General features: G+C 47.4%; 1 protein-coding gene across 1 annotated transcript in view; it reads right to left on the bottom strand.

Annotated features, from left to right (window-relative positions):
• Nucleotides 1-21,129, bottom strand: part of c13h19orf44 (chromosome 13 C19orf44 homolog) — a 110,296-nt gene that overhangs the window by 69,088 nt on the left and 20,079 nt on the right. The gene's annotated exons all lie outside the window — the stretch shown is intronic.

The following is a 21,129-nucleotide window of genomic DNA, read 5'->3' as shown; positions in this document are numbered from 1 at the left end:
ACTTAGACTCACGTCCACTTCCCTGCCCTCTCCCCGTAACCCCTTATTCCCTTATCAGCTAGGAAACTGTCTATCTCCGTTTTAAATTTATTTAATGTCGCAACTGCCACAACTCTCTGAGGTAGCAAATTCCATAGATTTACTACCCTCTGAGTGAAGAACTTTCTCCTCATCTCAGTTTTGAAAGGGCAGCCCCTTATTCTAAGATTATGCCCCCTAGTTCTAGTCTCACCCATCAGTGGAAACATCCTCACCGCCCCCTCACAATCTTATATATTTCGATAAGATCGCCTCTCATTCTTCTGAATTCCAATGAGTATAGGCCCAACCTACTCAACCTTTCCTCATAAGTCAACGCCCTCATCTCCGGAATCAACCGAGTGAACCTTCTCTGAACTGCCTCGAGAGCAAGTATATCTTTTCTTAAATATGGAAACCAAAACTGTACGCAGTATTCCAGGTGTGGCCTCACCAGTACCCTGTATAACTGCAGCAAGACTTCCCTGCTTTTATACTCCATCCCCCTCGCAATAAAAGCCAAGATTCCACTGGCCTTCCTGATCACCTGCTGTACCTGCATACTAACCTTCTGGCCTAGAAATTCGGTGGGCTGCACCACCAGTTAGCACCCAAAGAGAGCACTTAGGGGGTTTAGCGCCATCAGCCACGCCTCCCGCGAAATTTAGCTGGGAGCTAATGGCGGCGTTAGCCGGTAGCGCTGTGCCACCACCGATGACGTCATCGGTGTGCGCAGCGCCCCGCTACCGCCCCGATCGCCAAATTTGGTAGCGCCCCCCCGCTGTAACGCCGGCCGCAATTTGCGACCGGTTCAGGGGAGCCTACCTGCGGCGGTAGAGGCGCAGAGGTGCGGGGCGGCCATTTTTTTGGCTGGCAGCCTGCCAGCACCTCTCCGCGCCGCTATCCCCGGCCTCCTGAGCACCCACCCCCCTGTGTTGTGCCGGCTGTCTCCCAAGAGCCCGGCACTTCTCCTCAACGCCAGGCTCTTTTGCCGGCACTCGCGATTGCCGATTGCACTGCAGCAGGCCCCTCCCCTTTAAGAAGGGGAGGAAGGCCTGCAGTGGCGCTGCGGCATGTTGCGCTGCGATTTTCAGTTGCAGCGCCCCAAGAGGGATGCGGGGCGCCTCAAGTAATGCTGCGCTTCCGTCTGGGGCGCTGAAACTGAATTTCCCGTGGGCGTTCGCGACTCCTTCCGGGGTGGTACTTCCAGCGCCCTGGCGAGACTGGCGCCACCGAATTTCTAGGCCTCTGTGTTTCATGCACCAGGACCCCCAGATCCCTTTGTACTGTAACACTTTGCAATTTCTCTCCATTTAGATAATAACTTGCTCTTTGATTTTTTCTGCCAAAGTGCATAACCTCACACTTTCCAACATTATATTCCATCTGCCAAATTTTTGCCCACTCACTTAGCCTGTCTATGTCCTTTTGCAGGTTTTTTATGTCCTCCTCACTCACTGCTTTCCCTCCTATCTTTGTATCGTCAGCAAACTTGGATACGTTGCACTCAGTCCCTTCCTCCAAATCGTTAATATAGATTGTAAAGAGTTGGGGTCCCAGCACTGACCCCTGCGGAACACCACTAGTTACTGATTGCCAACCCGAGAATGAACCATTTATCCCAACTCTCTGTTTTCTGTTAGATAGCCAATCTTCCACCCATGCCAGTACATTGCCCCCAATCCCGTGATTTTTTATCTTGTGCAGTAATCTATTGTGTGGCACCTTGTCAAATGCCTTTTGGAAGTCCAAATACACCACATCCACTGATTCCCCTTTATCCACCCTGTTTGTTACGTCTTCAAAGAATTCGAGCAAATTTGTCAAACATGACTTCCCCTTCGTAAAACCATGCTGACTCTGTCCGATTAAATTATGCTTAGCCAAATGTCCTGCTACTGTTTCCTTAATAATGGACTCCAACATTTTACCAACCACAGATGTTAGGCTAACTGGTCTATAGTTTCCAGCCTTTTGTCTGCCTCCCTTTTTAAATAAGGGCATTACATTAGCAGTTTTCCAATCTGCTGGTGTTGTGTATGTACCTTTAAGGGAATAACTGGCAGTACCAGCAGTGACCACCCCTGTATAAAAGGCCCTAGCAGGCTTCTGTAGTTTCAGTTTCAAGCGGCCTCTTGTTCAGTAAAGTACCTGTTAACTGTTCTCCCGAAGTCCGTGTATTATTGAGGCGCGGACTTTACAGTGGCGACGAGTAAGTTCGAACTCACCTGCAGTGTGGCATCATCTCACGGGGATCTCGCCTGAAAGGAAGGTCCTGGAAGGTCGTAGTCTGAGCAACGGGCGTCGACCGAGGGCAACCGCCCAAAGAATCCATCGGTGTTTGGAGAATTGCGGGAGAGACTGTGGTTCCAGCGAATCGTGCTGGTAACAGGTAGTGCGCTGACCCTTCCGGACTGCGGCGGGCTCAAGCTCGATCGAGCGGCTCTACAAATCGGGCCGCGCAGCATCGCCGGGAAAAGAAAACAAGAGAGAGAGGGTGGAGCGCACAGGGCGCGGTCAGTGCTCGAGAACAGGACAGCGGAGAGAAACTAAACGGGGGGGGGGAAGGAAAGCGAGACGTGCCGAAGCTGCGGGTCGCCGCCATTACCCCGTAGAACGCTAGGAGCAGCGTGGCAGTAAGGGGAAGAAGCAAAAGCGCGGGAGGCGCCATTTTATCCCGTTGGGGAAGAAGCAAAAGCGCGGGAGGCGCCATTTTATTCCATTGGGGAAGAAGCAAAAGCGCGGGAGGCGCCATTTTAAATCGCCCAAGATGCCGAAAAGTGGCAGTATCACTGCTTTCGACAACGAGGTAGAAGACTGGACCACGTATGTGGAAAGAATCGAAGTGTACTGCAAGGCAAATGAGGTGGCTGATGGAAAGAGGGCGTCGGTATTATTAAATCTGATGGGTGCGAGTACGTACGGCCTATTGCGGAATTTAATTACCCCAGCTAAACCAATGGAGAAAAGTTTTGAGGAGATTGTTCATATCTTACAGGAACACCTAAGCCCTACACCACTGCTGATAGCAGAAAGATTCAAGTTCCATAAAAGAAACCAGCACAAAGAGAGCAATGCTGACTATCTTACGGAACTACGCAAGTTATCAAAGCACTGCCAGTTCGGAGCAAGACTGGCAGACACCTTACGGGATAAGTTTGTCTGCGGGCTCCAGAGTGAAGGAACCCAGAAACGACTACTTTCAAAAAAGGACCTGACGCTAGAACAGGCTTTCAGCGTGGCAGTATCCTACGAAGCAGCAGCACGGGGAGCTGCGGAAATACAACAGAAACCACAAGAATACAGCGCTAACGAAATGGCGTATGGAGCCGAAAAGTGCTATCGCTGCGGCAGAACAACCCATGAGCAGAAGGACTGCTGGTTTAAAGACAAAATATGCAGGCAATGCGGGAAAATGGGACATATAACAAGAGTCTGCAGGTCGGGAAAGAAGACCAACACGACAAGAACTACTAAGGAACAGTACAGGAAAGTAAAGAAACTGACAGATAGTAGTTCAGAAGATCAGGAGAGTGATAAGGACTCCGGGAGCAGGCGACTAAGTTGTTTAAAGTTACACAACGTGATCGCAAAAGAAGATCACCAAACCATTTGGGTCACCCTCATGATAGCAGGGTCCCCAGTGAAGATGGAATTGGACACAGGATCAGCCCTAACTGTCATGAATCGACGAGACTATGAGTGGCTATTCTCACACATACCCTTAAAGGACACGTCCATTGTATTGAAGACATACACGGGGCAAAAGGTCTACCCCAGAGGAAAAATAAGGGTGCCAGTTGAATATAACGGAAAAGAAACACAGAAACTATACATGTATATACTACGAGATGGAGGACCACCATTATTGGGACATGAATGGATCCGAAGACTACAATTGGATTGGCATTCCATTCTGGCACTAACTGTGACTGACAAAAAAGATGATGACGTCGCACCTGGACGTCTGACACAAATTCTATCTGACGCAGAAGAGGTGTTCCAACAAGAACTTGGGACTCTAAAAGGAGTAAAGGCAACCATAAAGATTGAGGATAACGCAACCCCAAAATTTTTCAAGGCCAGACCGGTGCCATATGCGATACGCCCAGCTGTGGAAGCTGAACTGGAGAGTCTGGAGCGTTCGGGGGTGCTGTCATAAGGTGGACTGGAGCGAGTGGGCCACACCCATCGTTCCTGTAATGAAGAAAGCATTGAGCAGCATGCCTGGGGAGCCAAGGAAGGTTCGCATCTGTGGGGACTTCAAGGTGACTGTGAACCCAGTCCTGCATACAGTACAGTATCCGCTTCCGCGGATAGAAGATATTTTCGCCTCACTATCTGGAGGGAAACGTTTTACAAAGATTGACCTGGCTCAAGCGTATCTACAAATGGAGGTGGAAGAAGCATCTAGGAAATACCTCACGATAAACACTCACAAAGGCCTTTACCAGTACAATCGACTGGTATTTGGGGTAGCATCGGTCCCGGCTATGTGGCAGAGGGCAATGGAACAAGTCCTGCAAGGGATCCCGGGGACCCAGTGTTATTTGGACGACATCCTGGTTACGGGCGAAAATGACAATGAACACCTTGCCAACCTGGAACAGGTGCTCACGAGATTGCAGGAATATGGGCTACGAGCCAACCAACCAAACTCCAGCCGTACTGTTTTTCAACCGGAGACTAAGATGTCGCTTGGATTTGCTCAAACCAAACATAAGACGAGATGTTGAGGATAAGCAGTTCCAGCACATAAATGAGAAGCCAACCAGGAGCTTCAAGATAGGGCAACCAGTCTTGGCCCGCGACTACCGAACAGAAAAATGGCAGCCAGGCACGATATGCACACAGCAGGGACCACTAATGTACACAGTGGACGTTGGAGAGAGCATCGTGAGACGCCATGCTGACCAGATTCTAGAGTCCCAGGAACAAGCCAAACCTGTACCACGAGCATGTGCACCTGGTAATGAGCCCGAAGTACAGATTGCGTCTACCTCAGAAGCAGGGATATTGGAAGCTGACGAACCAACCAATGACAATGAGCCAGAATTGACTCCACCGCCAGAACAGGATACTCGAGAAAGGCGCTATCCAGTCCGGATCAGGAAGCCTCCTCAAAGACTGAACTTATAAATGACTATTTCAGTTGATGTATATATTACTGAGAAAATTGTAATTGTAATTAGTTATTATTTAGTTGTTAAATGAATGTTATGTACTGTTTATCTAAAAGGGGAGGAATTGTTGTGTATGTACCTTTAAGGGAATAACTGGTCTTAGACTGCAGTACCGGCAGTGACCACCCCTGTATAAAAGGCCCTAGCAGGCTTCTGTAGTTTCAGTTTCAAGCTGCCTCTTGTTCAGTAAAGTACCTGTTAACTGTTCTCCCGAAGTCCGTGTATTATTGAGGCGCGGACTTTACAGCTGGGACCTTTCCTGAATCCAGGGAATTTTGGAAAATTACCACCAATGCATCCACAATCCCTACCGCTACTTCTCTCAAGACCCTAGGATGTAAGCCATCAGGTCCAGGGGATTTATCCACCTTTAGTCCCATTATCTTACCGAGTACCACCTCCTTAGTGATTTTAATCGTGTTTAGCTCCTCCCCCCTATAGCCCCCTGTTTATCCAGTGTTGGGATATTTTTAGTGTCCTCTACTGTAAAGACTGATACTGTAGGAATAGGTGTATTCCTAACCAAATCACTGAGGTCGACTCAGGAGAAGCAATCCAATAAGTTTTTAATGAAGGATTTGACGAAATATAACAAACAACGTAGATCGATGCAGGAGAGCCGTGGAACAGGTCTTTCCCCAGTTGGGACGCCATGAGGACTGACTAGGCAGTCCGGAGGTTTGTGCGATGACGTCATTGTGTTTGCGTCGTGACGTCATCGCGTTTCCCCGCGCTTGGGGCGTCACGTGACTTGCGTCGTGACATCATCGCGTTTGCCCACGCTTAGGGCGGTCACGTGATGTGCGTGATGACGTTAGCGCGTTTACCCGGCACCCGGCACTGCAGCTGACCGTTGCGTCTGAAGTCGGGAGCAGGAGGCCGAACTGGGCCGTCGCGGGAGCGAGAGGCCGAAACGGGCCGGCGGCCGGCGCGGGAGCGAGAGGCCGAAACGGGCCGGCAGCTGTCGCGGGAGCAGGCGGCCAAACCGGGTCGGCAGCTGTCGCGGGAGCGGGAGGCCGAACCAGGCCGTCGCGGGAGTGGAAGGCCAAGCTGGGCCGGCTCACGTCCTTAAAGGGGCAACGCCCCGTACAGGTGAACTGTATGTACAAACATAGTTAAAGGGAATTATGTATAATAGGTAAGGGACACCCAGTGGTACCGGTACATGCGCCCCCCCAGAATTCGCTTTAATGAACGACAAAAGATGCGATAGTCTGACGAGCCTGCCCGAATGACTCCTGCAGTCTCGAGACGGAGACTGCTGGGTGGCTGGCGGTCTGGTGGGCGATCGTGCTTGGCCTGCCGTAACGACGATGGATGTCCGAAGGTCCTGGCGGCTGTGCTGTCCGGACTTGGCGGGCGAGATCGAAAGGTGCTGGTCGTGAGCGGATCCTTGCGTGCGTCGTGGCGGATAAAACGTATCCAGCCATGCGAAGGATCGTGGTGTCATGGCGAACAAAACGCATTCAGCCATGCGAAAGACCGTGGCGACGTGTGACCTCTGCAGCCCGTGGTTCAAAGCGGGTGCCGGGGCGAAACAGCTGACTGGCAGATTGGGCATACGCGGACCATGGCTCTGTTGATGTTGGAAAAAGTCCCTAGTCTGACGAAATCTGTAGGAACGCCGAACGGGCGATCCAGGAGGACCTGGCGGGCGAGTTCTGTGAACTCGCCGACAGGTGAGCGAACTCTTCGGCAGTCTGGAACGCACGGGACGGTGCGTGCCGTAGTGCTAAAACGGTAACACAAAAAAGAGTGAACCGTTGCTGCGTTGATCAGTGATCGGTGAAGACAGCAACTTTCGCGTAGCCAATCGTGGCCGCGGAATGCCCGTTGGACCCGTCGTCGATGGTCGCAGCGTCAGTAGATGGTTGCTTTTGTCGAGGGGAAAACTGTAGCGAGGGCGGTAACGCTGCGAGTTGTTGTTGCTTTAGGGGGAACGCTGCCAGGAGGGCGGCAACGCTTCGAGTTGTTGATTTAAGTAGAAAACTGCCAGGAGGGCAACAACGCTTCGCTTTCGTGCCGAAAAGAGTGGTAGAAAACACAACCAGCAGGCTGACGGGCTGGTGCGTCGTCGGCGGGGAATGAGTCTTCGTGTTTCACGAGGGATGGGTCCTCGTGGATTGCGAGGGATGGGTCCTCGTGGTTCATGAGGGATGGGTCCTCATGGTTCGTGAGGAGCGAGTCCTCGTGGCATCTCCGCGGGGGCGCGCTCCGATCTTGAGGACCCGAAAACCTGCAGAACCCGCGCTTGGAGGATTCATACTTGCTGTTGTGTTGGGAGCTGTCGTGGAGGCGGACGATCCATAAGGCGGTAGAGCTAACGAATACGGAGACCACGTTGGTCCGCGCTGCATTGATGTTCTTGGTGAACGGGGCTTCTACCTGAAGAAAGCACAAGGGCGGTTGCTGCTCCTTGAATTGCGGTAGCGACAGCGAAACGGCTGATGCTTCCATGACGTGCTTCTTTTGTTAAAATCGTTCACAAAAATCGGAGTCCGGCTGCATTTCGTTCATGAAAAACGGGATCGCCTCCAGGTTGTGCTTCCTTTGCGAATACGTTCGCAAAGACGGGGTCGCCAATGTAGGAATTGGTGTTCGTCGGTTGTTGTTCGCCGTGCTCTTCTTCTGCGAAAGCGTTCACAGAGACGGGGTTCAGGCTATGCGCTGCTTCTGTGAAAAACGTTCACGGAGACAGGGTCACCAATGTAGGTGTTGGGCGAATTCGGCTGTGCACGTCGGTCGTCTTCTGTGAAGACGAGGTTCAGGCTGTACGTTTCTTCCGCGAAAAACGTTCACGGATACGGGGTCACCAATGTAGGAATAGCTGTATTCCTAACCAAATCACTGAGGTCGACTCAGGAGAAACAATCCAATAAGTTTTTAATGAAGGATTTGACGAAATACAACAAACAACGTAGATCGATGCAGGAGAGCCGTGGAACAGGTCTTTCCCCAGTGGGGACGCCACGAGGATTGACTAGGCAGTCCGGAGGTTTGTGCGATGACGTCATCGCGTTTGCGTCGTGACGTCATCGCGTTGCTCGCGTTTCCCGCGCTTGGGGCGTCACGTGACTTGCGTCGTGACATCATCGCGTTTGCCCGCGCTTAGGGCGGTCACGTGATGTGCATGATGACGTCAGCGCATTTACCCGGCACTGCAGCTGGCCGTTGCGGCCGAAGTCGGGAGCGGGAGGCCGAACCGGGCCGGCAGCCGTCGCGGGAGCGAGAGGCCGAAACGGGCCGTCGCGGGAGCAGGAAGCCAAACCGGGCTGGCGGCCGGCGCAGTAGCGGGAGGCCGAACCGGGCCGGTGGCCATCGCGGGAGTGGAAGGCCGAGCTGGGCCGGCTCGCGTCCTTAAAGGGGCAATGCCCCGTACAGGTGAACTGTATGTACAAACATAGTTAAAGGGAATTATGTATAATAGGTAAGGGACACCCGGTGGTACCGCTACAATACAAAATATTTGTTCAGCGTTTCTGCCATCTCCATGTTCCCCACCACTAATTTCCCGGTCTCGTCCTCTAAGGGACCAACATTCACTTTAGCCACCCTTTTGCTTTTTATATAACTGTAGAAACTCTTGATCCAAGGGGATCCTTTACTAGGACATTTTTTATTAATCCTGTCTCATTACACAGGACCAGATCTAAGATTGCCTGCCCCCTGGTTGGTTCAGTTACATACTGCTCAAGGAACCCGTCCCTAATGCACTCTATGAACTCTTCCTCAAGGCAGTCCTGCCCAATTTGATTTGTCCATTCAATATGAAAGTTAAAATCCCCCATGATTATAGCTGTTCCCTTATTACAAGCCCCAACTATTTCCTGATTTATACTCCAACCAACAGAGTTACAACTGTTAGGAGGCCTATAGACTACGTCCACTAATGACTTTTTCCCCTTATTATTCCTTATCTCCACCCAAACTGTTTCACTATCCTGATCCTTTGACCCAATATCATTTCTCACTATTGCAGTGATTCCATCCTTTATTAACATAGCCACCCCACCTCCCTTTCCTTCCAGTCTGTCCTTCCTAATTGTCAAATACCCCTGGATGTTTAGTTCCCAGTCATGGTCACCTTGCAGCCATGTTTCTGTAATGGCCACCAGATCATACCCATGTGTAGTTATTTGTACCGTCAACTCGTCTATTTTGTTACGAATGCTGCGTGCATTCAGATAAAGAACTTTTAAATATGTTTTGTGACAATTTATTCCTGCTTTTACCCCCTTTACTACTCTACCTTTATCTTTATACATTCTGTCCCTTCCTGACACGCTCTGGTTTTTAATTCCCCCACTGCTACCTTGCTCTATTGCCTTCTCCGCTGACATTTTTATTTTTTGCTCTCTTGAAACCTCCCCCCCCACTAATTAGTTTAAAGCCCTCTCTACAGCCCCAGTTATTCGATTCGCCAGGATTCTAGTCCCAGCACTGGTCAGTGAATTCCGTCCCAACGGAACAGCTCTCTCCCGTCCCAATACTGGTGCCAGTGTCCCAAGAAGCAAAACCCATTTCTCCCACACCAGTCTTTGAGCCACGCATTTAACTCTCTGATTTTATTTACCCTAGCCAAATTTGCTCGTGGCTCAGGTAGTAATCCAGAGATTATTACCCTTGTGGTTCTGCTTTTTAATTTGGCCCCTAGCTGCTCATACTCCCTCAGCAGAACCTCTTTCCTTGTCCTATCTATGTCGTTGGTACCAACATGGAGCACGACAACTGGATCCTCCCCCTCCCACTCCAAGTTTCTCTCCAGCCCAGAGGAGATGTCCTTAACCCTGGCACCAGGCAGGCAACACAACCTTCGGGACTCTCGCTCTCGGCTGCAAAGAACCCTATCTATCCCCCTAATGATACTATCCCCTACCACTACAACATTTCTTTTTACTCCCCCCACTTGAATGGCCCCTCGTTCCACGGTGCTGTGGCCAGGTTGCTCATCCTCCCTGCAGTCCCTGTTCCTGTTCTCACAGGGAGTAAGAGCCTTGAACCTGTTGGACAAGAGCAAGGGCTGCGGCTCCTCCAACACTACCTCCTGGATCTCCGTACCTGCCTCACTCATAGTCACACCCTCCTGTCCCTGACCATGGAATACATCTGAATTAGTTAATCTAATTGGTGTGAGTACTTCCTGGAACACAGAGTCCAGGTAACTCTCCCCCTCCCTGATGTGTCGCAGTGTTTGAAGCTCGGACTCCAGCTCATCAACACGGAGCCGGAGTTCCTCGAGCAGCCAACACTTACTGCAAATGTGATCACCGTGAACATCAATGGTGTCCACCAGCTCCCACATATTGCAGCAGTAACACATCACCTGCTCTGCCATTCTATGTAATTAATTAAATTTATTATTATTATTTTTAAATACCCTCTGCCCCGATTCTAGATGATGAATATCACACCTCTATTTAATTGAACTTACCAACTTATAAAGGTTTAAAAGGGAAGGAAAAGTACTCACCAACCAGCCAATGACCTACCAGCTTGGCTGTGATGTCACTTTTGAATTCTGACCTCCCTTTTATTGACAACGCAATTGTCTATTGGGTAATAATGATATCAAATCATTTACCGCCACTTCCGGTAACAATCCGTGATTTCCGACTACGCATGCACCAGTCTTACGACTGTCCTCACTCTGATCACATTTGTTATCTCAATGATTGACAGGGATGGATGACATGGTTCCACCAGAAGTCTAGGGGGTGGGGTGGTAGGCGGCAGGCTGGAGATTGTTTCTTTTGCTGGAGCTGAGGCAGCAGAAATGAATAAAGTAGGAAAAAAAATAATTACTTTTCAGAGTTGGGGTAAATTTTAATTAAAAATCACGTGTCTTGCGATTAATTCGCGTGAGTTGGCATTACTATGTGTGTCCCTTTGTCCTGCTCTATTCTAGATTTACATTTTTACATTTTCTTAACTACTCATTTACTTTTATAAGATCACCTCTCAGATGCCTCCTTTCAAGGATGAAAAGCTCAAATTGCTCCAGTCTTTCCTCATAACTTCAGATTCCTGACAATGTCATAATCGGTCTTATCTCATAACATAGAATGTACGGCACAGAAGCAGGCCATGCGGCCTAACTGGTCTATGCTGATGTTTATGCTCCACACGAGCCTCCTCCCACCCCTCTTCATGTAACTGTCATCAGCATATCCTTCTATTCCTTTCTCCCTCATGTGTTTATCTAGCTTCCCCTTAAATGCATCTATGCTATTTAACTACTCCTTGTGGTAGCGAGTTCCACATTCTAACCACGCTCTGAGTAAAGAAGTTTCTCTGAATTCCCTATTGGACTTATTCGTGACTATCATATTTATGGCCCCTATTTTTGGTCTCCGCCATAAGTAGAAACATCTTCTCTACCTCTACCCTATCAAACTGTTTCATAATTTTAAAGACCTCTATTAGGTCATCCCTCAGCCTTCTCTTTTCTAGAGAAAAGAACCCCAGCCTGTTCAATCTTTCCTGATGGGTATAATGTCTCAATTATAGATATAATGATCATTTGTTTGAAAGAGAACAGTTCCAAACACTGTCAAATGCATTGGAGATGTTCAGGGAAATGGCAAATGATTCATCAAAGTGTTCAAGAGCATAGTTTTAGAGATGCATAACATTGACAAGAATCTCCAATTGAACAGCCACGCCGAAAACCAAATACAAACTTTCATGGTGATGGATAATTTGAGAGTTAGCAGCAGCTTCTATAACTTTAGAAAATACAGACATTAGGATAATAAGGCAGTAGTGGGAAGGGTAAAAGAGATTGCCTTACTTGGGTTTAGGATAAACACAAGCAAATTTCTAGGAAGGAACACTAATGAGACTCCAGGGATGAATAAAGACATAAGGGAACAATTGAGGGTAAGAAAAGAGGCATACATTAAGGACAGAGACAGCAGAGGAGTGCATGATAAGAGAGAATACGAAGGGATTAGGAGAGAAGTCAAAAAAAGGAAGGCAAAGAGGAACTATGAAATTAAATTATCAATGAACATAAAACAAAATAGTAAAATATTTTACAGGCACATCAATAAAAAAGGAAGGTTGGGATAGGGCCATTAAGGGATAGACAGGACAATACCACAGGTAACAATAGGGAGATGGCAGAAATATTAAATCATTATTTCGCTTCGGTATTTACCAGGGAGGTAGAACAGGTGGACATGACATTGGATGATGAGATGAATAATGGGATAAGTGCATTTAAAATAAAAAGGGGATATATTAAATAAACTAATCAAACTCAAAAGAGGATAAAACCCCTGGTCCGGATGGATTGTATCCACGCATTTTAAAAGAATCTAGGGAAGAGATAGCAGAGGCATTACTACACATATAATTCATTAGAAAAAGGTGTAGTGCCAGAGATCTAATACCTATATTTAAGAAGGGAGATAGAACATGTCCAGGGAATTATAGACCAGTCAGCTTAACATCAGTGGTAGGAAAAATAATGGAATCCCTACTAAAGGAGAAAATAGAAGAACATCTAGAAACAAAAAGTATAATAATGAATAGTCAGCATGGATTTCAAAAGGAAAAATCTTGCTTGACCAACCTCATTGAATTTTTTGAAGAGGTAATAGAGAGAGTAGACAATGGTAATGCAGTAGATGTAATTTATCTAGATTTTCAAAAGGCCTTCGATAAGGTACCCCATAATAGACTAATGAATATGGCCAGAGAATGCGGAGTCAGGGGACAAGTAGCAGAATGGATTGCTGGCTGGCTTCAAGACAGAAAGCAGAGAGTGGGAGTAAAGGGTAGCTATTCACAGTGGCAGAAGGTGGGTAGTGGTGTTCCACAAGGATCAGTGCTGGGACCAGTGCTGTTCACAATTTACATTAACGATTTAGACTTTGGAATCAAAAACACAATTTCTAAATTAGCGGATGATACCAAATTGAGGGGGGGTAGTCAATGTTGATTTAACAATCTTAGCAATACCCCCTTAATTACCACCCCCTAACTAGGTTGCCTTGCTGAGGAGTCAGAAACCCTGCTCACCTGTGGTCCAGCGAAGTAAGAGCTAAGAGAGAGATAGCTTCTCAGGAGCTATCTTTATACCTGGAAGAGTCTGTCTGCAAAATTTGCGCCCAAAGTTCCAATACACAAGAGAAACGCTGTGATTGGTTGATTCAAAGTGGTTGGAATGGGTTAATGTGTCTGCACTGTGGGGCCGAAATGTTCCCGCCCACATCCGGAGCTTACCTGGGCTAAAACAAAAGGAAATGCAACTGCCCTATTGTCCAGAATGATGGGTGATTCAAACCCATTCAATGCTTAAACTGTTCCCTTAAAAAATCCGTTCCATGGATTCAGTATCTCATTGTCTGTGAGTGCTTTGAATGGCTGAATTGCTGTGTAAACAGAAACAGTTTCAATCGATTGTCCTTGTGGTTAGTCTCAAATAGTTAATCCCTTATGTCAATAAGCAACTTCAAGTGCTTCTGAGAGGGAAACTCCCTGGTTTGATTGACAGGTCTTTCACACAGACACATTACAAGCTGCTAGCTGCTCTTTTAAGCCCCTTTGTTCTTGGCCAATGCTTTCTGTGGCCATTTTCAAACCTCTTGAAATATACAGTTCGAAACTCAGAGGTACCATTTTAATAAAAATGTAATGTCTTAGATCCTGATGTTGCCCAAGTGCTGCTCTGTCCAACGCAGCTTTTCACGATTCTGGGTATGTTTTTAAAAAAAAACACTGTCCTACCCAGAGGCAATTCAAAACATATAATCCTTCATCCACGATGTGGAACAGTATTTTCAATCTTCAGGGGAAAATAGGGGAATTTTGCGAACCCCTACAATTTAGATGAGGAAAGACGGAGGAGGCTCAAGTGGAGCCTAAATGCCGGCATGGACTGGTTGAGCCGAATGGCCTGTTTCTGTGCTGTATATCCAATGTATGTATGTAATCCTATGAAAGGTGAACTTGGAATAGGAAATACTGAATTGCTGCCATTAGGTTCGGACTCTCTCATCCTCAGAACCATAGAAGGAATCACAGCAGAACCAGAGATCTTATTGGAGTTGAGAATGGAGGTTCTAACAGGTATGGTAAGAGCTAAAACTTGGTCGTCATAATAGTAGAATAGAATGGTTTCTTGTCGAGATCAAAATTAGAATCAGGCGAAAGGCGAGCCCAAAAGGTCAGCTTTCTTTTTAGGAGAACTAACAACTTAAACAACATGATGAGAGAGAGGTGGAAAAGCAGCTTCACGTGATCAAGACTGCTGGAGGGACACAAAGATAGTATTTGATTACTTATTTTCACCAAAGTTACATTTAGCACTCTGCTCACCAACAAACAGAAGTTACGAGCAGAGTCACGGTTGACTTGGAATGTTTTGATGAAAATGATTGGTACAATAGGCAGAATTTCTACAAGTAACAATAGAACAGCAGGCCTGGATGCAGTGCCATAACTGATGGTCAGTGAAGAGTAAGCTATAGAACATTCTATAACCATGTGATGTGAACAGTGCAGGGTTACCAGTATTGTGCGATTTCAAATCAGTTGTACCTGGAGTGGACCATGCACAGGTTGGGTCACGGTCTGACTGCAAAAATTATCCCTCACTCCAATTTCCAACATCCTCTAAAACTTCCAATTCTTCTCTGGGTTTCCACTCATTAACCTGCTGAAAAGCTCACTGGCCCTCCGCCTTTGATGCTTCTGTCCGATCCAAGTCCATCACTATCTCCCATCCCCATTGTTAATGTTAATTCCTCCAGGCTTAAGGTTAGTGTTGCTGACAGTAGCTACCTTCTTTCTTTAGTTGTAGACATCTTTTTCTTGCAATCAGAAAGAGATTGCTGAAATGCTGATTGTTACTGTGCCTCCCAAAACAACAGTGCAAGAATACAGCAGGGATTCTCCCAATCTCACACTGTAACTTTGCGAAAGTTGGGGGGGGGGCTCCACCCCCCCCTCGGGAAATGGCTAAAAATTGCCATTTCCCTAGAAGTTCTGCCGTTCTCTGCCAAAGTTACATCAGGAGTACGGCAGAACTCTGGAAATTCTCCTCCCAACATGCAAGTGGATGCTGCCGGAATCTTTTATGGTAGTATTCACCGTCAATTATGAAGTTCTGATCAAGGGCCCAACTTCTCAGATGCTGCCTGACCTGCTGAGTGTTTCCAGCATTTTCTGTTTTTTGTTTATGATTTTCCCCATCTGCAGTTGTTTTGCTTTTTGATCAATGATAGATTGTCTTGGAATGTGAATGATGCATGAACATGGGTTGTATTATAATATAAAATAGTCCAAAGACTGGCGTAATGATGGAGAAAGACTTGAAAAAAAAATTTTTTGTTAGAACACAAATTATTGGTCAACATGATTTTCGGAAGGCATTTGACAAAGTACCACATAGAAGGCTGGTTAACAAAATTGAGGCTCATGGAATAGGTGGGTCAGTGGCAGCTTGAATAAGGAATTGGCTTAAGGACAGAAAACAGCAAGTTGTGGTAAATGGCTGTTTTTCAGATTGGAGGATAGCCGACAGTGGTGCCTATATTGACCTGGATATTGGAATACAGAGTAGAATTTCTAAATTTGCCGATGACACCAAACTTGAGGGTGTGGCAAACAGTGATGATGCCAATCGACTGCAACAGGACATAGAAAGGCTAGCAGAATGGGCAGACAAGTGGCAGGTGGAATTTAATACAGAGAAGTGCGAGGTGATGCATTTTGGCAGAAGGAACAGGGAGAGGTAATACACACTTAATGGCGCAGTTTTAAAGAGTGTGCAGGGACAGAGGGACCTGGGAGTTAATGTGCATAGGTCCCTGAAGGTGGCGGGACATATTGAGAGAGTGGTTAGCAAAGCACATGGGATCTTGGGCTTCATAAATAGAGGTATTGAGTACAAAAGTAGAGAAGTCATGCTGAACCTTTATAAAGCGCTGGTTAGGCCACAACTGGAGTATTGCGTCCAGTTCTGGTCACCACACTTTAGGAAGGATGTGAAGGCACTTGAGAGGGTGCAGAGGAGATTTACCAGAATGGTTCCGGGGATGGGGGATCTTACCTACAAGGACAGGTTAGAGAAGCTGGATTTGTTTTCATTAGAGCAAAGGAGGTTGAGGGGTGATTTGATAGAGGTGTACAAGATTATGACGGGTTTGGATAGGCTAGACGGGGAAAGACTGTTCCCACTAGTTGATGGTACAAGGCCTAGGGGACACAGATTTAGGGTTTTGGGCAAGAGATACAGGGGGGACGTGAGGGAAAACTTTTTTACGCAGTGAGTGGTGAGGACCTGGAACTCACTGCTGACGGAAGTGGTGGAAGCGGACACACTCAATGTTTTCAAGGGGAGACTGGATAGGCACTTGAGGGAAATAAACTTGCAGGGCTATGGGGATAGAGCAGGGGAATGGGACTGACTGGATTGCTTTACAGAGAGCCGGCACGGGCTTGATGGGCCGAATGGCCTCCTTCTGTGCCGTTATGACTCTAAGGGCTAGAAATTCACTATAGCCCCGTATGGGGCGCCAGCCTCGCCAGGGCGATAAAAGTAGCGCCCCGGAAGCAGTCGCGGCCGCCCACCGGAAATTCAGTTTGCGCGCCCCAGAGGGAAGCGCAGCGCTACTGGAGGCGCCCCCGCATCCCTCTTGGGGCGCGGCAGCTGAATATTGCTGCGCAACGTGCCGCAGTGTGCGCTGCGGTACTGCAGGCCTTCCTCCCCTTCTTAAAGGGGAGGGGCCTTGTGCAGCGCAATCGAGGATTGCGAGTGCCGGCAAAAGAGCCCGGCACCGAGGAGAAGTGCCGGGCTCTTGGAACGCAGTCGGCACTTCGCGGTGGGGTGGGCTCAGGAGGCCGGGGACGGCAGCGTGGGGAGGTGCTGGCAGGCGGCCAGCAAAAAAAATGGCCGCCCCGCACCTCTCCTTTAATTAGCGCCTCCACCGCCGCAGGTAGGCCCCCCTGAGCCGGTCGTAAATAGCGTCCAGCGTTAAAGCAGGGGGTGCATCTAAATATTGCGATCGGGGCGTTAGCGGGGCGCTGCATACACCGATGACATCATCGGTAGCGGCGCAGCGCTAACGGCTAGCGCCGCCATTAGCGTCCCGCTAAATTTAGCGGGAGGAGTGGCCAGTGGCTTCCGACCCACTTAGCGCCCTCTTAAGGCGCTAACGGGTGGCACAGCCCACTGAATTTCTAGGCCTAAGTGTTTAAAATTATGAAAGGATGGACCAGGGTAGATGGAAGCTGACTGATCAAGTAGTTGGGTCAAGAGCGAGGGGCCGAAGATACAAGATTAAGAATCTTACAGCAACAAAGGTGGCCATTCAGCCAATCGTACCTATGCTTTGAAAGAGCTATCCAATTGGCCGGAGCATCATGACTAAACACTTCCTACCTCCCATGCCCCATCCCCTTAGAGTGTTAAAATGGTGTCCTTTGATTTAAACTGAATGGTTCTATTAATACAACCCAATACCCTGTTAGCTTTAGCTACAGTTTCTCTACATTGGTCATGACCCTTCAGTGATCTGTGCACAATAACACCTACATCTTTTTCTCTCTCAACCTCTTTCAGTATTGCTCCCTGTAAATGATGTGTGTATTCTGTGTTGGCCCTACCAAAATGCATGACATGTAATACACTACATGTATCTAAATTAAATATAAGAACATAAGAAATAAGAGCAGGAGTAGGCCATTCGGCCCTTCGAGACTGCTCCGCCATTCAGTGAGATCATGGCTGAACTTCTGCCTCAACTCCATTCACCGGCCCTATCGCCATATCCCTTGATGCCTTTACTAGTCAGAAATCTATCGACTTCTGTTTTAAATATACCCAATGACTGAGCCTCCACAGCCCTCTGGGGCAGAGAATTCCAAAGATTCACCACCCTCTGTGTGAAGAAATTTCTTCTCATCTCAGTCCTGAATGAGATAGGCAATGGCAAACATTCAAAGACCACATGGATGAACTACAGAAAATGTTCATCCCAGTTTGGCACAAAAATAAAACAAAAAAGGTGACTGAACCGTGGCTAACAAGGGAAATTAGGGATAGCATAAGATCCAAGGAGAGGACATATAAATTGGCCTAAAAAAGGCAATAATCCTGAGGATTGGGAGCAATTTTGGATTCAACAAAGGAGGACAAAGGGATTAATTAAGAAAGGGAAAATAGAATATGAGAGTAAGCTTGCAGGGAACATAAAAACTGACTGTAAAAGCTTTTATAGATATGTGAAGAGAAAAAGATTGGTGAAGTCAAGCGTAGGTCCCTTGCAGTCAGAATCAGTGGAATTTATAATGGGGAACAAAGAAATGGCAGACCAACTAAATACATATTTTGGTTCTGTCTTCACAAAGGAGGACACAAATAACCTCCCAGAGATGCCAGGGAATATAGGGTCTGATGAAAGGGAGGAACTGAAAGAAATCAGTATTTGTAGGGAAATGGTGTTAGGGAAATTGATGGGATTGAAGGCCGATAAATCCCCAGGGCCTGATAATCTACATCCTAGGGTACTTAAGGAAGTGGCCCTAGAAATAGTAGATGCATTGCTAATCATCTTCCAACATTTGATGGGATCTGGAATAGTAATGGATTGGAGGGTAGCTAATGTTACCCCACTATTCAAAAAAGGTGGTAGAGAGAAAACGGGGAATTACAGACCGGTAAGCCTGACATCGGTAGTGGGGAAAATGCTAGAGTCCATTATAAAAGATGTAATAGCACAGCACTTGAAAAACAGTGACAGGATTGGACAAAGTCAACATGGATTCACAAAAGGTAAATAGTGCTTGACTAATCTACTGGAATTTTTTGAGGATGTAACTGGTAAAATAGATAAGGGAGAACCAGTGGATGTGGTGTATCTGGACTTTCAGAAGACCTTCGATAAGGTCCCGCATAAGAGATTAGCATGTAAAGTTAAGGCACATGGGATTGGAGGCAAGGTATTGACTTGGCTAGAGAACTCGTTGGCAGACAGAAAGCAAAGAGTTGGAATAAACGGGTCCTTTTCCGAGTGGCAGGCAGTGACTAGTGGGGTACCGCAGGGATCGGTCCTTGGACCCCAGCTCTTCACAATATATATTAATGATCTAGACAAGGGAACTAGATGTAATATCTCCAAATTTGCAGACAACACAAAGCTGGGTGGGCGTGTGTGCTGTGAGGAGGATGTCGAGAAACTCCAGGATGATTTGGACATGTTGGGTGATTGGGCAGAAACATGGCAGATGCAATATAACGTGGATAAATGTGAGGTTGTCCACTTTGGTGGCAAAAACAGGAAGGCAAATTATTATCTAAATGGCAATAGATTGGGAGAAGGGGAAGTGCAACAAGACCTGGGTGTCCTTGTGCACCAGTCGCTGAAGGTAAGCATGCAGGTGCAGCTGGCAGTTAAGAAGGCAAATGGTATGTTGGCCTTCGTAGCGAGAGGGTTTGAGTACAGGAACAAGGATGTCTTGCTGCAGTTGTACAGGGCCTTGGTCAGACCACATCTTGAGTATTGTGTGCAGGTTTGGTCGCCTTATCTGAGGAAGGATGTTCTTGCCATGGAAGGAGTTCAGCGAAGATTCACCAGGCGGATACCTGGGATGGCAGGAATGACGTATGAGGAGAGATTGGGTCGATTGGGCTTGTACTCGCTGGAGTTTAGAAGAATGAGAGGTGATCTCATTAAAACTTACAAAATTCTGACAGGACTGGACAGACTAGATGCAGGAAGGATGTTCCCGATGGTCGGGGAGTCCAGAACCAGGGGACACAGTCTAAGGATAAAGGGTAGGCCATTTAGGACAGAAATGAGGAGGAATTTCTTCACCCAGAGAGTGGTGAACCTGTGGAACTCTCTACCACAGAAGGCAGTGGAGGCCAGTTCATTAAATATATTCAAGGAGGAGTTGGATATATTTCTTAAGGCTAAAGGGATCAAGGGGTATGGGGAGAAAGCAGGGACCGGGTACTGAATTTGGATGATCAGCCATGATCGCATTGAATGGCGGAGCAGGCTCGAGGGGCCGAATGGCCTACTCCTGCTCCTATCTTCTATGTTTCTGTGAATGGCCTACCCTTTATCCTGAGGCTGTGGCCCCTGGTTCTAGACTCCCCAGCCAAGGGGAACATTCGCCCAGCATCCACCCTATCAAGACCTGTAATAATTTTGTATGCTTCAATGAGATCCCCTCTCATTCTTCTGAATTCAAGAGAAAACAAGCCTAGTTTACTCAATCTCTTCTCAGATGACAGTCCTGCCAACCTAGGAATCAGTCTCGTGAACCTTCGTTGCACTCCCTCTATGGCAAGTATATCCTTCCTTAGGTAAGGAGACCAAAATTGTACACAGTACTCCAGGTGTGGTCTCACCAAGGCCCTATATAATTGGGAATAACAACAGAAAATGCTGGAAAAACTCAGCTAACTGTTTCTCTCTCCACAGATGCTGCCCTGGCCTGCTGAGTTTTTCCAGCGTTTTCTGTTATTTTGGATTTCCAGCTACCCTATATAATTGGGGTAAGACTTCTTTACTCCTGTACTCAAATCCTCTTATAATGAAGGCCAGCATACCATTTGCCTTCCTAATGGCTTGCTGCACCTGCATTCACTTTCAGTGACTCATGGACAAGGACATCCATTTGCACATCTAAAAATATTCTTCCATTTGATTGCACTCAGTTTTAACCAACCACAGCTTGCATTTATATAGTGCCTTTAATATAGTAAAACGTCCGAAGGTCTTTCAACAGATTGCTGTTGCATAATTTTGATGTCATCTGCGAACTTACTGACCATACTCCTAACGCCACTGTCCAGGTCATGAATAAAGGCAGGGGACAGTAGCAAGTTAGGGACCTCCCCAAAAGATTTAGTCAGACGTGACTGATCATTCACAAATTCATGTTGACTCTGATCAGCTCAAATCAAGTG

Source organism: Somniosus microcephalus, chromosome 13 (assembly GCF_052327205.1).
Source record: "Somniosus microcephalus isolate GS21.2 chromosome 13, FLI_Smic_1.0, whole genome shotgun sequence".
NCBI classification, from domain to species: Eukaryota; Metazoa; Chordata; class Chondrichthyes; order Squaliformes; family Somniosidae; genus Somniosus; species Somniosus microcephalus.
This window is presented reverse-complemented; position numbering and strand designations above follow the sequence as displayed.